The sequence below is a fragment of the Bactrocera tryoni genome, unplaced genomic scaffold (assembly GCF_016617805.1).
Source record: "Bactrocera tryoni isolate S06 unplaced genomic scaffold, CSIRO_BtryS06_freeze2 scaffold_25, whole genome shotgun sequence".
Classification (NCBI taxonomy): domain Eukaryota; kingdom Metazoa; phylum Arthropoda; class Insecta; order Diptera; family Tephritidae; genus Bactrocera; species Bactrocera tryoni.
The window spans coordinates 2,176,020-2,181,955 of NW_024395977.1; positions in this window are offsets into that span (position 1 = coordinate 2,176,020).

A 5,936-nucleotide genomic window follows, 5' to 3' on the forward strand; every position below is an offset into this window, starting at 1 on the left:
AGTAAAGTCTCCATTTGTGACAAGTTACTATTCACAACAGTCCCTAGTCTTTAGTCACAAAATATTGTCACCTGCTAACTATCAGGTCACAAAACTAAAAATAACTCTTTTTTGCCATTTTGAATATAGAGACTTATAGAGATCATCATAGATATTAATCGATTGCCATTCTTTCATATTTTGCAAATAACTCAAACACGAAAAATAAATCTATTATACTATAGGAATAAATTTCATAAATATTCTAAAACAAAGTGAACATATATTTTTTAATGATAATTATGCTTTTTGACTATGTTATAGCAGATTTAACATTTGTTTTCGACATATTTACTTTCATTCAAGTTTTTAGACCTGTTCATTTTGTTCAAAATTGAGAGGTTTTTTATGACTCTCACGTAATTCAGTACGTCTCAACTCACAAAAATTGTCTCTAATTTAAAATCTCAATTTTAGAGACTTGTGACTGTATCACAGTACAGAATCGCACGGTTAGGAAACATTTACTACTATAAACAAATATGACTCATTTGAGGACGAGACAAGGATCACAACTTTTTGTATAACTTAAATCGATGTATAAAGAAAAATTTATCCCTCAACAGGTCACTTTTAAAACAATATAGTACAATATTACGTAAAACCACTTTGTTTTTTAACATATACCTTTTTCTCAATACTCATTTTGATTTACAGCGATTAAACACGATTTTATATTGCAATTTAATTTGTTATGAGAGATAATTTTTAAGCTATTTGTACTGCACAGTCCGCGTGTATCTATTGTCTCCCTTCTTTCGCTATTCGTAGCGCGTAAATAGTTTTGATACAAACATTGGCAAATTTCAAACTTTTATTTTTTTATTTTTGGTCTATGAAACCGTCCACTGTCTGACAGTGTGAAAATGGATGAAATCCAAATATAGCGGTGCTGTTAAACACAACCGAAAGCGCTATAAATGAATAACTAAATACGCCAAAGGCCTAGATTTTTATACTCGTGATGGTATGAGAGGGCTTAATAGGAGCGGGCGTAAGAACTGGACGAATGGCGTGTCACCGACCACTTTTAGGTAAAATCACATACATATATCGGGATCCGCCAGACCGATTTAACCAAATTCGTTATGGGACGTTCGATTGATAGTTTTATTTTACTATGTGAAAATGGGCGTATAACATAATTTTAAATTCCTTTTGAAACTTTCACTTTCTGCACTCAAGTTAAGCATTAATTAATTTATCAGGATAAAATTTTACGCGAATAGTACTTTTGAGATGTGCCAGTTAAGTTTTTAACCTAAATATTGGTCAAGGTGTGATATATATTACTGAAATACAAAGCTTTTCATTTCCTGGTAGGGGTATGTAGGTGTGTCAAAAATGGATTGAATTGCGGCAATACTTCCCTTAGCCCCCCATATACTTTACATAAGATTTCGAACTTCAGTTGCCCCATACTGCATATATCAGCCAATATGCAGTTATCTTAATGAAATTTAGAAGGCGTTTCCTTATGTGTTTTATATGTGCAGAGAATGAACAAAATCAGGTGAAGCTTCATGGACTCATATAACTAAAACCTCATGTGAAATGCCCTGCCTGGTTTGATCTTGCAAATTACAAAGTATGAAATGTCACCACTTCTTTAAATTTAATTTCATTTCGTAAACAATATTTAAGGAAAATACCCATTGTTGGGTTATAGTTGTTATTAAATCTTTCATTTCCGTCTTTGGAAAGCAATTGTCCGATGCATCTTGCATTTGAATTTGTCGGACTGCAGGCAGAATGCAGGTCGCAATTACTATCTGAAACAAAAAATTCAAAGAGATTCATATTTCTTAATAACTTATCTTCTATTTAAACTAAGAAAATTCTAAAAATAGTGTGAAATTCTACAATTTTTAAAAATCGAAAAAAGTGGTTTTTCATCAACAATTTTTATTTTATGCTGTTTAAAAATGTGTTTAAACTTGACTTTTCTTAGTTTTTTTTTGGTTTGAATAGAAGATACAGATACTTTTATTTAATTTAACGAAAAAGATAATAAATTTTGTCCCAAATCAATACAACGTTTAATTTGGTTTTATCCTGCCCGCCAATTAAAAAAAATCGAAGAAATGGAAAACCGAGAAATCGCGCGTCAAAGTCTGTAACTTTTTTTACGCATAAAATTTGCAAAATCTCATCGGTTCTTTATTTGAAACGTTAGATTGGTTCATGACATTTACTTTTTGAAGATAATTTCATTTAAATGTTGACCGCGGCTGCGTCTTAGGTGGTCCATTCGGAAAGTCCAATTTTGAGCAACTTTTTCGAGCATTTCGGCCGGAATAGCCCGAATTTCTTCGGAAATGTTGTCTTCCAAAGCTGGAATAGTTGCTGGCTTATTTCTGTAGACTTTAGACTTGACGTAGCCCCACAAAAAATAGTCTAAAGGCGTTAAATCGCATGATCTTGGTGGCCAACTTACGGGTCCATTTCTTGAGATGAATTGTTCTCCGAAGTTTTCCTCAAAATGGCCATAGAATCGCGAGCTGTGTGGCATGTAGCGCCATCTTGTTGAAACCACATGTCAACCAAGTTCAGTTCTTCCATTTTTGGCAACAAAAAGTTTGTTAGCATCTTGGTTGACATGTGGTTTCAACAAGATGGCGCTACATGCCACACAGCTCGCGATTCTATGGCCATTTTGAGGGAAAACTTCGGAGAACAATTCATCTCAAGAAATGGACCCGTAAGTTGGCCACCAAGATCATGCGATTTAACGCCTTTAGACTATTTTTTGTGGGGCTACGTCAAGTCTAAAGTCTACAGAAATAAGCCAGCAACTATTCCAGCTTTGGAAGACAACATTTCCGAAGAAATTCGGGCTATTCCGGCCGAAATGCTCGGAAAAGTTGCCCAAAATTGGACTTTCCGAATGGACCACCTAAGACGCAGCCGCGGTCAACATTTAAATGAAATTATCTTCAAAAAGTAAATGTCATGAACCAATCTAACGTTTCAAATAAAGAACCGATGAGATTTTGCAAATTTTATGCGTTTTTTTTTAAAAAAAAGTTATCAAGCTCTTAAAAAATCACCCGATATATGTACATTTGTATATATTTTGTTTTCTTTTATTATCTTCCGCTTTGGCTTAGGATTTGAGCGATCCTGCTTGTTGCTTTTATTTATAGCCCAAGGGGTATCGCAAGATATACCTGACTTAAGAAAAATTTTATTTTTTTTGAATTATAATGTGGTGCCTAACGACACAGGCTAAGCAAAAAGCGGGTACTGTACTTTTTTGCAGTTATTATTTTTTTGTAGATATACATATATCGAACTGTTAAGAACCGTTAACGGGGTCCCGAAATACCGTCAAAACTGTACCTTAACATACATACATATATATGTGCATAACAATTGAATTTATATATTTTTATATATAACGAAGTAAATATGGAACGGACTCACTTTTATTTCCGCCAAGGGTTCCGGGTCATTGAACCTTTACTTTGTTTATTTCTGTTCTCTATTCAGTTATTTTTTTTCTCCTCTTATGTACGTCCAGCGCTGTCCCTGATGATTTGCTCTCTTTGACTTTGTTGTTTGTTGGTGTAGTTTCCCCTGACAATTGCTATTTATGCTCATTGTGATTTGAATATACATATGCTATCGCCTGTTTCCTGCTTTAGTTTTAATGTTAGTATGTTTGTTGAACTTTGTAATTTTACCGCGCCCGTTTTTGATAGAGTCGAAATCCGGATGTCTGTCTGTCCGTCTGTCCGTCCGTCCGTCCGTGCAAGCTGTAACTTGAGTAAAAAGTGAGATATCTTGATGAAACTTAGTACACGTATTCCTTGGCTTCATAAGAAGGTTAAGTTCGAAGATGGGCAAAATCGGCTCACTGCCACGCCCACAAAATGGCGGAAACCGAAAACCTATAAAGTGTCATAACTAAGCCATAAATAAAGATATTAAAGTGAAATTTGGCACAAAGGATCGCATTAGGGAGGGGCATATTTGGATGCATGGAAAAGTGGCATGTGCTACTAAGTTTGTACATCAAACTACTATAGATATATCCTTAAACTCTAATAAGTCGTTTTCTTTAGGCCTTCATGCCAGTTCAAAAATGGAAGAAATCGGATGTAACCACCACCTCCACACAAAGGTTATGTTGAAAATCACTAAAGAAGTGCGTTAACCGACTAACACGTCAGAAACACTAAATTTTACGGAAGGAAGCTGCACCCAGGCTTTTTTTAAAAATTGAAAATGGGCGTGGCGTCGCCCACTTATGGACCAAAAAGCATACCTTAGGAACTGCATGCCAGTCAGTGAAATTCGGTGTCACACTATTTTCTAAACACCCTGACGGCATGTGCACAATGTCGGGTGAAATCGGTTCACTAGCCACGCCTTCTTCCAATATGTACGCTATTTTGAATTCCATCTGATGCCTTTTCTGTATAATACGAGTATATACATTAGGAACCAATGATGATAGCGGAATAAAACTTTACAAAAATACGGTATTTGAAAAATATGTAAATGACGTATAATGAAATCTCGATTATCACTTTATCATGCGAGAGTATAAAATGAAATATAAATATAAATATAAATGCGAGGTGACACCCGAACTTAGCCCTTCCTTACTTGTTTAATATAATCTCATAGCCTTTAAGACAATAAAAATCTAGCAACATTGTTTTATCGATAATTTACAAAATGCTCATTGGCGCAGAAAAGTCGTGGCTAGTCAGTAAAAGTGCGTAACAAGTGTAAAGTAGCGGTAAGTTATAATTACAATTCTTTTTATGAACAAGCACTTTCAAAGATATTTCTTTATTCCTTCAATCAAAATTCAGTATACACAATCTCCCTAAGGCAGAAATCGCTCCTCTGAAGAATATTAGTGAAACTGAAGAATCATGCCGTGAAATTGGTCGAATTGTAGAACACATTCTTCCATACAAAGGTGGTAAAATTACATAGATACCGACGTTTTGTATCTAGGCAGCGTTCCAGACGACAAAAATATTATGACGTGAAACACGTAACATTTTGCAGAGTGTGAAGCAAAATCAAGACCTGCATCAGTGCCAAATGTTAAAGAAATTTTAAAAGGTCCTCAGCACGGACCGTTCGTAAAATTTTAAAGAGGCAATTATCATGGTCGCGTTGCTAAAGAACCGTTCATATCGCTAGTTAATAGGCAAAGCGTATACCATAGTACCTAGAGCAAGCCCGGGTTTGTGAGTATTATTTTTTCCGGCAGAGCAAATTTTGCGTTTTTGGGATCAAAGACATAAAATTAATGAAAAACGGGCTGGCGATAAAACGATAACTGTAAAGCATGGTGGTGGCAGACTATGATATGGGGGTGCGCAACAAACCAATGAATTGTAGGTCAGATCGATTTAAGTCCTGGACCGTATACCTCGATATTTAAAAGAAATTTGAAACAAAGCGCGGAGGAATTAGGTCGGTGACTATTTCCAACACGATGCGGCCAAACGCCGCAGACGTAGTTAAGCACGGATTACTCTATAACGTCCCAAAACAACTGAACGCCACCACAATCGCAGATTTAGATCAATGAACACTTGTAAGTTCACTGGAACAAAAATCAACCTGATTAACACAAAAGCTATGCTCAAGGATCGCCTGCGAGAATGGGCTAAAATCTTCGGCAGAACTACCTCAAAGCTAGTCGACTGTGCAAACACCTGTCAAGTTCGTATGAGACACCAACTATTAAATTTCTAGAACAACCGAAACAAATTTCTTCAGTCGACTTATGTACCTTGTACGCAGACTTTCAGTGAATTTCTCGTCGCCTCGTTTTTGTTTAAATGTTATTGAAATTATTCCTTTTGCTTTCATAAAATTACTTTTAATATCCTTCTAATAAAACAAAATAAATTTAATTTTATAAA